Raw genomic sequence first — 12,857 nt, 5'->3', positions numbered from 1 at the left:
GAAATGAATCAATAATCCTCGACGGAAGATTAAACCAGTAATCCGTGATTGAAGATTATATTCCCAGAATAGAAAGCGGTTTTTCAGTAGTTAAGCACCTATAACACTGGACGCCTACCAAACCCTTGTAATAAAAATCCAAGCTACATGGTGCCTTAAATGTGGAATAAATATTCACTCCCTTTGAACTTTAGCATATTTTGTAGTGTTACAACCAGGAACTGAAATGGACTTCATTTGGATTGCTACCATTTGATTTACACAATGTCCAACGTTTTAAAGGTTTTTTAAAAAAAAAATGTTTATTGCGCGACAAACGTTAGTTAAACAAAATGCAGACGTTTCTCGGTTGTGTAAGTCTTCAATCCCCAGGCTGATACTTGGTAGAGCGACATTTAGCAACAGTTACAGCAGTAAATCTTCAGATATATATCTCGATCAGCTTTGCACATCTGGATCCTGATATTTTTTTTTGCCCGTTTTAGAAAAATTGCTCAAGAAGTGTCAGATTGGATGGAAACCGTCAGTGAACAGCTACAGGTTCTCAGTCGGATCGAGGTCTGGGTATCGAGTGGGCCATTCTTCCACATTCTGGTTGTTATTGTTGAACCGTGTCAGTGTAGTTTGGGCAGTATTATTTTATTAGATTATTGTTGTATTAAAAGATGAACCTCCACCCCGATCTCAAGTCTCTTGAAAAATGCAACAGCTTTATTTTTCTGCAATTGTTCAGCGTTTGGCTCCATCTACATTGCTCTCAACCGTATCCTCACCCTGATGCCACCACCATCATGCTTCACTGTATTGTATATGGGCTATGTACAGTATTATTGTCTATTTTGTGTAGATTCATGACATCCCAAATCCCAAAGTCCATTTCAGTTGCAGTGGAAAAGTTCAAGGAGGTAATATGATCCAGTATGTCAGCTGACTTGATATAATGCTGGCCCATATGGCACCAGATTCCTCCATAGCCGTGGATTCAGAATGTTAATATGCTGCATTTCTTAAGGTGTCGGTGGTATTTTGGGGCTCAGGTGTCACAAAATTACCTGGACCTTGTAAGCTTTTCTCTCTCCAGGGAAGCGCTTACCTTTACCCAAGTGTGATGAGACATCTTTCGCAAAAAGGTAAAGTCGGCTAGGTTCATTTCCCAGAGCAACAGGTGTTCATTTAAGAGGTTATTGCTAGTACATGAAATAATTTGAACAGGAAACAAATATTCCAATATTATCACCATTTCTAATACGCATTATACCCTGATATTGCCGCTAACCCCAAGTGCTTAGGTATCCGTATACACAAATTATGGGATACGATTTTCAGGAGGAGGAAATCAGTTTATTCAGTGATAACAGGAACAAACGTGTTTCGAAGACATTCTACGACATTAATTGTAACTATAAACGGTGGAATAAAACCGTTCAGGATGTGATGATATAGGAAGATGTGTAAGTTCGGGTGGTCACAGTACCTTAGTAACAGCATGTCACAAAGTGTTTCGTTTCTATTATACGACAGCAACTTGCCAAACATATTGTTCACCCATTTGATGTTGTGAAATGTTTAATTCCTTACTATAAAACTCAGTGTTTACAGGAAGATTTGAAATTGCTAGGAGACTTTTATTTATTTATTTATTTTTTTAGGCAGTCTAATTCAGTTTCAAAAACGCTGTGAATTCCTCCTACTGGAGTTTATCCAAAACCAGCCTGTGTGTTAAGTGTATTTATTAGCAGCTTGGCAATGTTGTGTTACTCTGTTCTGCCCTCATTAGGTCCATCCTGACCCCATTGTAGCAGATGGGATATGGTAATAAAGTGCTAACTGATGAAGCTACTGACATTTTCAGCATTGTGCATATTCAGACTAACACACACACACACATTTTTTGGGTCTCTCCCAATCCGTCTCTGTCAGCAGACACACGGTAATGCAGACGAAAAGGATCTTCTTCTGGATTTATCTGTATTTTTACCGTTTACTCTCCTGTCCACAAAAAAAAAACCCCGCCTCTGTAAACATCTTGAGGATGAAACCTACCGTCTTGAGCAATCGCACCATGTATCTAAAACACCTTCCTGAACACACCTGAAGGCAAGTGTATGTATGTATGTATGTGTGTGTGTGTGGGTTTTATTTTTCTGTCGGATTTCGATTCCAACATTGTAATAATTTATTCATAAGAATGTGGCCCGTAGTGAAATAAAGGAAGAAGGTGATGGATTACAGCAGGTGGCTGGGTTTTAAACAAGAAAAGGGAAGATTAGCCACTTGTCTTTGGTGGCATGAATAGCTAATCCTCTTCTTAGAATCCCCAAGCTTTTGACAGTGGGGAATTTATTGTGACCCTATTAATGTGTGTCGGGATTTTATGGGCATGTTATGTATATAATTTGATAACTTTGTTGATTTTTTTTTTTTTTTGGATGTGCAAAGAAGTAAACACAACCTTTTGAAGCAAACTCTGTATATAACAAAAAAAAATTCCTGCAAATATTAATGCACAGTTACTTTCTATTAGATTTTTAAATTTTTTTTTAAAGAGCTATAACCATTTCTATTCTTGTCTAATAAATTTTCGCCATTCTAGTTCTGAGGTATTCTTCCACAACATGGTTAAGATCTACCTACATATTTTCAGTCGTGTTGAAGTCAGGGCTACTGTGAGGGGAGAAGCTTCAGCTTGCGTTTCTTGAATTGGGTCATGGTGGATTTGAAGGTTTGTTTTGGAACATTGTCCTGTTGTCTTCAGCATCAGATTCGTGCCTGAATGTGTCGTGTTTGCTTCAAGAATCTGCTGATATTTACTGGAATCCATTCTCCCATCTACTTGTCCAGTGTTTTCCGTGCCACTGGCTGCTACACAACTGCAAAACATAGTCATTTTTTCTCCAAACATGTCTTGGCAAAAAAAAAAATCCCCTCCACTTTTACTTCATCCGTCCACATCACTTGTTTACAAAATGCCTCTGGCATATCTAGATGTTTTACTTACTTCAGACGTTCACTTTTGTGATAAGGTTATAGGTAAGATTTCCTTCTGATGACTCTTCCATGCAGATCATGTTTGTGCAAGCAATGCTGAAGGGTAGAATGGTGCACCACCACTCCTGTGACAACTAAATCTTTCTGCAAGTCTGCAGTCATGTGGCAGGTTTTTTTTTTTTTTTAACCCAGCATACTGTATGAGCACATATATCTGAAAGTTTTCTTGGTATTCTCACATTGACTTCCACTTAACTGCCGTTTCTTAATAAAAAATAAATCAATCTGACCTCGGAAATTGCGAGCTGGGAATGACTTGATATCTTTTTTTTAATTAATTTATTTATTTTAAAGTGTCCTCCTGCTTTGAAGGCATCAATTAGATTTATTTTCTGATCATTAGTCTGCTGCTTTAAGGAGGCCATGGTTGTTGAGTGTTAGTACAGGGTTTGAAGAGTCAGAGAATTTATTGAGCTTCATGACAGTTAGGAATTACGAAATCCTAATGAATCAGTTAAGGCTTAACAAGTTAATTAAATTCTGAGACTTTAAAAATGGAAGGGTGTCCAACTGTTTTCACATGCCATAATTACTGTTTAATCTTGTATCTCTTTTTTTTTTTTCTTTTTCTATTTGTTAAGCTCATCAAATATGATGTAACTGAGCGTTAACATTCGCAGAAACATGTTTGCTGTAGAGGTTGTGTTTACTACTATTCACTTCAAAAATCAATAAAAACTTCACCAGGGGTGCCCAAACTCTTGCATACAACTATGTGGTGTGTGTGTGTGTATTGCATACATAATAGTATAACATTTTGGTAACATTTGGCTGTACTTTAAGGTTCCCTCAACTAGCATAATTTACTGCATTAGTTAACATGAATTATATAGCATATGCATATCACATGGTATATGTATATAACAGGGTTGAAAACATGACAGCGTGCTGTTCTAAGAAAATAATGAATGCCTGAATGGTGTGACGTGGCCCAAAACAACGCAGGGTTAGTCTTACTATCCCAAAGATATTTATTATTTTGCTTTACCGGTACATCCTGACGTGCTATTTCTCCAATACCACAGCAAATTTACCAACAATTTCAATTTTGTATTCATGAATGTCATGTTTCATTTGTTTATAGCTACACTTAATGTTGTGGAATGTCTGTTTTTTCCTTGAAAGAGAAGGACCGCTTTGCCTTGCTAGCCTGTTTATACATACATACTTAAATGTGTACTGTTCACTAACGTATTTCAGTGTAGTCTACAGTACATACTGTCAAGTCTTAGGACATAATGTATGATTGTAGCTTCAATCACAAGTCATATAACACTCCTCTCCTGCACATGTTAGTGTATTTTTTTTTTTTCTTTTTTCTTTCCAGTGCTAATTGTCACACCCTTAATGAACTGAATTCGGTGTTTGGGGTTGAGACAAGTCGCAGAGAATGCGTAACACGTTATCTCTCCTCATCTCCACTGTGTCTCTCCTTCATGGTCCTCTCGTCGTTCTTAGTGTCTTGTTCTTGCTCATTCTATCTCCTGCGCTTGTTTTCATACTCTGTATGGCTCGGTCTTGCTTTGGCTCCTGTCATTTTCTCTTATTCTATTTCCCATTCTCTCTCACCCTCCTCCTTACCACCAACCATCCCCCCCTCCCACCCCACAAACATCATTCTGTTATATTTTATCTCTCATACTCTCACTTGCTGTCCCCCTCCTTCGTTGGCACTCCTGTTCTCTATTTTTTTTTTTATGGTTTGCTGTCCTCATTTATTTCTTTCTCTGTCTACCTGTCTTGTTTATTCTCTCTTTGTTTTGCTCTCTATTTGTTTCTCTTTCTGACTAACTCTTACTCGGGCTTGTTTATCTTGTTTTACTCTTTCTCTCTCTCTCTCTCTCTCTCCATTTATCTATCTATTTGGTTTACACTCCTATACTTGGTCTCAGTTCAGCTTTTATTTCCTGGTATTTACATCTAGATGTGTTAAACAGCAGAAAACATAGAAATTTTTCTATCAGACCATCCAATGTTTAGACAAGCAAAAGTATAGGAACAGATACATCTTGAAGCAAATGAAACTGAATAACACTTCATATTTGGTTGCATATCCCACCAAATTGTTGTCTTCTTTTTTTTTTACGTTCTTTTCCAGGCTTTTACTGCAGCCTCTTTCTGTTGGTGTTGGTGTGCTTCAGTCTCCACATGGTCAATTGGGTGAAGGTCTAGAGATTGACTTGGCCAGTCTGAAACCTTCTACTTTTTCCCCCCGATAAAGTCTTTTGTTGAGTTGGCATTGTGTTTTGTATCGTACAGTCTTCACAGAAGGTTTAAACCAAAAGTCGATGTTCAGTGCTATTTATTTAACCAATCAGTCTAACAAGACGCACCTGGGTAACAAGAAACACCCGTCTGCTACATGTTCCAATGTTTTTGCTCGCCTAGAAATTGGGTGGTCTGATACAAAATGTTCTATGTCGTTGAACACGTCTACCTATTAATACCAGGAAATCAAAAGCTGAAATTCTAAGCTCGCTTCATATTCATCCTTTGATCTCAAACTCCAATGGCTTCAGTCTAGAACAAAAAAAAAAAAAAAAAAGGGTCTGGCCTTGCCATTTCAATAGTTTCAGAGGGGACTTTCAAAAATACCTTCGATAAGCTTTTGCAATATTACCACGGAATGGATTTGGCTAGTTTCGTAATGTTGGCTTCTGGTTCCATTTTTAAATGTAGAAACTAACAGATAATGACAGATTGCTTACATTTCTCTTCACCTACAGTATGACTGTTTATAGCCATTATAACAAACTGTAAGTGACGGCAGCAGCTAACTTGTTTTGTGGACATTCCACAACTGTAAATGCAACTATAAATGGTTAAAAGGTACGAAGGAGGGAATAAAACACCTCAGGACGTGCTGTTATAGGAAACGTAATCATGTGTGAAGCAGTAACGGTGGCTGCTCTTCGTGTCAGGATGCATCACGTCACTCTACCGTTGATTATTCGTTCCCTAACGGCGCATCCTGTTGTGTTTTATACCGTACATAGCATTACTATAGAAGCATACGCAATTTTATTCGGAAATAAGAGAGACGGAGATGTCTGGACGAGTGTGTATGAAGGACAGATGAGAGATGAGCTTTTGCACATATTCTCTGCTCTGTACCCTGGGGATACAGATCTGTTCTCAGATCTCATAACCACTGATATTTAGAGAGGCCAAAGACTAACAGCAGTGCATGTATATCTGTGTACGTGTGCGTGTGTGTGTGTACGCATATACGTAAAGTAAACTACAGTACATAATGCTTGCTTATTATTCATATTAGCATGCGATGATTTACAGGAGTCTTCCCCCATATAAACCCACAGCTCATATTAATATGTCACATTAATATGACCGTACAATAGCCCGAGTCTCGTACACACAAATCAAAGGTTTGTGTAAATTGTTCTTCTAGTTCATCAAACACACGGTCATAAATATTCATAGAGATAAACATGGAGAACAATTCCTAAGACACAGGAGAACAGTAACATGGTTTATGTATATGAGTGCACCGTGTGTGTGTGTGTGTATATATATATATATATATATATATATATATATATATATATATATATATATATATATATATATATATATATATATATATATATATAAAAATAAGAGCCCTCACTCTCACATATCTACAGGAAAATTTCAATAGTTTATTACCTCAAGTAAAGTTTCTTAGACTTCAGGAGCGGAACATGCCCACAAGGCATTGCAATCTGATGAAATTTACTTTACAAAAAAAAATTTGGGAGAGAAAGAATACTAGATAAACCTATGTATGAATGTAAGCAAGAGCAACTTAAAGCAATACTCCAAGGTTTTGCAGCATCCACTGCATTTGTGATGTACGCGTGATGGTGTGATTACCACAGACAAGAAACCTGGACTATAATTTTCTTCAGCATTATCCATCACTGAACCTGTTAAAACCTTTGAAATTGTGTTTCATGGCACGCAACCATGTCTCGTTTTGTACAGGATTTCTTTGCTGACTTTTGGCTACGTTTTACTTTTAAATAATGACAATGAGTCTTTATTGGTCATGTATACGTTTATACGTGATAAATTATGTATAAATTGTTTTCTTCGCATACCCCAGCATGTTAGGAAGTTGGTGTCAGAGCGCAGGGTCAGCCTGCGCAACCTTCCACAGCACCCCTGGAGCAGAGAGGGTTAAGGGCCTTGCTCAAGGGCCCAACAGTGGCAGCTTGGCAGTGCTGGGGCTTGAACCCCCGACCTTCCGATCAGTAACCCAGAACCTGGCAATGCTTGGGCTTGAACCCCCGACCTTCTGATCAGTAACCCAGAACCTGGCAATGCTGGGGCTTGAACCCCCGACCTTCCGATCAGTAACCCAGAACCTGGCAATGCTGGGGCTTGAACGCCCGACCTTCCGATCAGTAACCCAGAACCTGGCAATGCTGGGGCTTGAACCCCCGACCTTCTGATCAGTAACCCAGAACCTGGCAATGCTGGGGCTTGAACCCCCGACCTTCCGATCAGTAACCCAGAACCTGGCAATGCTGGGGCTTGAACGCCCGACCTTCCGATCAGTAACCCAGAACCTGGCAATGCTGGGGCTTGAATCCCCGAACTTCCCATCAGTAACCCAGAACCTGGCAATGGCTTGAACCCCTGACCTTCCGATCAGTAACCCAGAACCTGGCAATGCTGGGGCTTGAATCCCCGAACTTCCGATCAGTAACCCAGAGCCTTAATCACTAAGCCACCATTGCCCCCCTCCAGTTTAGCAAATACACAATATACAAAATGTGCTTAACTAACATAAATACTAATGACATAAGGACATTGGGGTTTTCTGTCTGATTTCTGTTTGTTCTTTTTTTTAAAAACACCTTTATAACTTGGATAACAGGGTTGTATTTTCAGATATCAGAATAACACTGAAATTTCCTATGATCTTCAGTTCGAATGATGCAACTTCCTGTTGAACTTGCACCTTGTGGAACATTGTAGACATTTCCTATGGGTGAATGTGTACGCATTTGGAGAAGTGTGTGAGACCTGCGATATTGGCATGTAGTGCGTAATACACGTCCTTATAAACGTAAACACACATGAAATCTAAAAAGTAGGGCAGTGCAGTCTGGCAGGTGGCTGGCTGCAAAGTTTCTACTGTTAGTGGTGAGTTTTGAGAGACAGTTTTGTTTTTTTAGAAATTGGTAGTGTATGACTTTATAAAGGAAGAACAAGCCGAGGCCCAAGAGCAGAAGGATTTGCAATGTTTGAAATGGTTTTAAAAAACAAAACAAAAAACCAACAATGGTAGTATGCTGTGAGTGCATGTGGGTGGAAATAAGGACAGGTGTTAAATAAGGACAGGTGTTGTTCGAGCCGTAGGAGGTGAGGAGGAGAATTTGAATCTTAATGAAAGAATAATGCCAAAACGAGCGACAAAATGAATGCAAATGATTAGCAAAAGTACCCAAGCACATGTGTGTGTACATCTGGTTGTGTGACCTCTGACTTGTGCGTGTGGGCTGCGGTGGCTTTACTGTAGTTGTTTGCAAAAGTACACACTCACACACCGTTGCTAATGTGCACATAGTACAGTTGCTATTGCGCTCTACTTTCTGGGTAGCAAGCTCGTAAAGCGAGAACTAATTAGTCATATAACAAATACGGCTGATGCGCAACTGCAAGGTTAACAACACAAACACGGTCTCTGTCCCTCTGCCTTTGGCGACGGAGGAAAAATAAGAGGGATACGAGACAGAAGGAGTGCAGAGGTCCTTTCTGCCAGACCTGAACCCGCTAATGAGCCCGTAGTGATGCCACTTTGGCATGACACTAGCGAGCTGTCCTGTAATTACTGTCTAGAGCCGCAGAGGGAGGTGTCGTCCGATATACCCATTACTCCCACCTCGTTTCCTGACGGCAGTATTTTTAACTTTAATCCTCCTGTTCTGTTCGCTCTTTGTTAATAGATGTCCCATTTATCCAGTAAAATGTATTTTTTTTTTATTAAAAGGCGTTATATACTCAGCAAGGAAAGAAACGTCCTCTCACGTTCAGCCGCTTTTCTTTCCCGCAAATTTCTTTCCGTGTGTAAGTATTTGTATTAACATAAAAAGATTCAACAACCGGGACGTAATCTGAACAAGTTTCACGGACGTTTGAGGAACAGAAATGGACTAACGAGTCCCTCAACTCATCCTCATCCTCATGGACTGCATCAGGTTTCAGTTCTTGCTGTGAGATATTCCCCCACTCTTCCACCAAGGCAAGTTCTCGATTCACGTCTGAGGGGACGCATGCTTACGTGTAATTTTCCACTGCAAGGACGATCAGCTGTCCTTGCTGTCTCCCTGTAGCACTGTCTTAGGTGTCTTACGTTACAGACGTTGCAGTGTATTGCTCTGGACACATCTGCAGTCCTCAAGCCTCCCTGCAGCAGGACTATGGCATGTTCACGCAGGTAAGCAGGAACCCTAGGCGTCTTTCTTCTGGTGTTTTTCAGATTCAGTAGAAAGGTCTCTTGAGGCCCTGTTTCACGAGTGCGTTTTTGATTTAAAACACACATCTGTTGCTACAGTTACGCCTGTCGTCTACACTACTCGGGTGTTTTCCACCCTCGTAAACGGAGACTTTTGGAAACGCCGAAGACCCCGTTTTAGTTTGAAAAACTCCGGGCTCGCGTTTCAGTGTAAACGGACCAAAAATGAATACTTTTGAAAATAAAAGGTGTGGCTCCACCCACATCCGCCCCCTGATTGGGTTTTCTGGATCATTGCGTATCCTTCCCTGATTCGTCAAGCCCCTACCGTATGACGCCGTTTGGGGGGCCTTGCCCTGGAAAAGTTTGGGAACCTCTGGTTTAAACCCTTTCCGATAAAAAAAAAAATCTGCAAAGCTTATTTGGATTTTACAAAATGATCTGTAAAATACAGTTTCCTGAATAAGGAACGTTTCTTTTCTTTTTTTTTTTTTTTTTGCTGAGTATATTTCCATCCTATCGCCGACTCGTGTATTAGTATTAATACGGTATTCATTCTCATTTGCTGATTGGGAATCCTGTTGTGTGCGAGTGTGTGATGGAGACTAAACTGATCTTTTTTTTTCAGTCTCTTTTAAAATTTATTTCTCCAATAACACTTTTTGTGACACGGTATTTATACTCCTAGTTTGTCTCTTAGTTTTCCTGGCTTCTACTCTCTAGTCCCCATGTCTCCCATGCTTCATAACCACCTAGTTCCTCTTAGTGACCTACTTCCTAGTTCACTTACTTCCCAGAATTCTTGTTTCCTAATCATCTAATCTTTAATGTTCATGTCTCCCAGACGCCTTGTTTCATAGCCACCCAGTTCTAATTCCCTTGTTTTCCCAGGTTCCTTGTTTCCCTAATCACTTGTTTCTTTCTTGCCTTACTTCTTAACTTTCATAGTTTCATTTTCTTTTATATGGGGAATGACGATAAAAAAATAAATAAATAAATTGTGGAATAGCGAGCAGCAACAACCTGATTGAAGGTGGTGGGGGGAAAAATAGCTTTCAGCTGATCAATCATGACTCGACCGGCAAAGTGCTGATTTTCTGAATAGATAGTTCTTCCTAACAAATCATCCACAAAGAGAGATTTATAGCACTTTGTCGCAGTTCAAGATCCCAGTCTACAGTGCGCATGTACTGTATGATGCGTCTTGCCCAGTCATATAGTTCCTAGTTTTAATGGTTCCCCCAGCAATACCTAATCATCATTTCTATCCTAAACTGTAACAGTCAAATGAATCCTGAATAAAGACCTTACCGCCTGTATTAAAGTACCTGGACATTTTATCTAAAGGAAAATAAAAGACATTATTTCCATCTGGCTGTGGGCGCTGTGAGTTCTCGCTTCTTGCCGCCGTGTCACCTTCCACTGCTGTTAAGTAATGATAATGTTTGTTAATAATTCACTAGGTTTTAATGGAACTGTCTGTGCCTGGCTCCTTTAAGCAAATGCACTTATAAATACACAATGTAGAGTGACAGGGCTATTGACAGGGCTGGGCTATACTGGAGAAGTATGAATAAAGCTGGATACTGAATACAGCTTCCTAAATGTTTTCAGTAATCTGTTGCAATAAATACTTATAGGCAGGTAATGGTGAATACTCTTTTTATATGAGATGGTGCATGGCTGGTAATATTTACCAGTTGACCAGTAAAAAAAAAAAAAAAATGAGTTAGCTTGTCACTGTTATAAAGTTAAAGCAAAAACGGATCGATGACATGGCTAGATACCGGAACGAAATTCAACCAAAGTAGCCCAATTCTGCCACGTTGAACTATTAAAATAGTTAATAAACACCTGGTGGTCTTTCTTTTTTAATTAATGGCGAAATATTTCAATGGATTCACGTACAATTTAAAAAAAAAAAAACTATGTTACGAATACTGGCTCTTCAAAACATATTGTAGGCTGAATGGAGATACTTTAGTTTTGTATTACACCCACAATACATAATATAACAGCACAGTACATAATGTCTACTGATTTTCTAAATATCATCAATCCACGAATAAAGGATTACGAACCTTCATATTATGTTTCATTTATTGTAGGTTTGTTAACATGGATTCTCAGCTACCATGTCCATGTCCATATATGCAGTCCCCTCCGAAACAGCAAGGCCGATTCTTTTGTTTTTGCTATATAGTGAAGACATTTGGATTTGAGAGCAAAAGATGAATATGAGATCAGAATTTCAGCTAAAATTGTCATATTGGCTATGCCCAATGTTAATGCAATGCCCCTTTTCTCAGCTTCTAAATGGCTTGTTTTGCTCCCATAGAGAGCTCTCGTATTTTCACGTTGGTTTATCCTTCTTAACAACAAGTTATGAAGTTGTCTTCATTGGTGAAACTGAAGGCCAAAACCAACAGTAGATGGTCAGAGCTATTTATTGTTTAAACAATCAATCTAACAGGACACACCTGGGTAACAAGAATGACCCGTCAGTCACGTTTCAATATTTTTGCTCGTCTGATCAAAAATATGATGCGTTCTATTGTCGCTGATATTCTAAACTCTCTTCTCGTATTCATCTTTTGATCTCAAATCAGTGTATAGCAAAAACAAGGGGACTGTGTGTGTTATCTATCTATCTATCTATCTGTAGTTTCAGAGGGGGCTGTGTGTTGTGAATTGGATATCAAGCACAAGTATTTACAGATTTCTAAATTTTATGATAATGGACATCCAATATACAGCCACCGTCAACATGATGGCAAAGTCCTGAAAGCTATTTTGAGGTGTCCTTGGCCAGTTTCAATTGCTAAGCTACAATTGTCTAGGGGCGGAGTTTGGAAAAGCGTCATTTGTGTACAATAATGAAATGAACGCTAAAACATTTAGGCGTTGGGATCGTTTTCAAAACTTTCCGGATTTCTGACCAGCCAAATGTTTGAATTTTGAATGATGTTTTTATGTGGCGTCATTACTTTAAGTCACTGGAGTTATTAATTGACACTGATGCCATAAGCACAGGCCATTACACCGGTGACAGCTAACACCACTAACAGATTTCCATTAAAAGATGTATTTTCCAAGATGGCATCAAGCACACGTCATTAATCACGTACACCAGTGTTGTTAAAATGTTCTATTAAATCTGGGTTTTTTTTTGTTTTTTTTTCATTCTTCTGCTGATTTTTTCTTCAGAGGTTATTTTTAAATAGACCTCATACCTAGGTTGAGCCCCTGGCAAAGTGAATGTCTGCAAAAGCAGTACAACTGGCATGTGCGACAAAGTATTTTTCTAGAACTTGTCAGTTTGAAAGAACATTTGAAAAACAACACG

The 12,857-nt window shown here is 39.2% G+C and overlaps 1 protein-coding gene across 1 annotated transcript in view; it reads left to right on the top strand.

Moving 5' to 3' along the window:
• LOC128605214 (MAM domain-containing glycosylphosphatidylinositol anchor protein 1) overlaps positions 1-12,857 on the top strand; it is a 192,346-nt gene that overhangs the window by 143,519 nt on the left and 35,970 nt on the right. The window lies entirely within an intron of this gene.

This window comes from Ictalurus furcatus, chromosome 3, assembly GCF_023375685.1.
Source record: "Ictalurus furcatus strain D&B chromosome 3, Billie_1.0, whole genome shotgun sequence".
Classification (NCBI taxonomy): Eukaryota; Metazoa; Chordata; class Actinopteri; order Siluriformes; family Ictaluridae; genus Ictalurus; species Ictalurus furcatus.
This window is presented reverse-complemented; position numbering and strand designations above follow the sequence as displayed.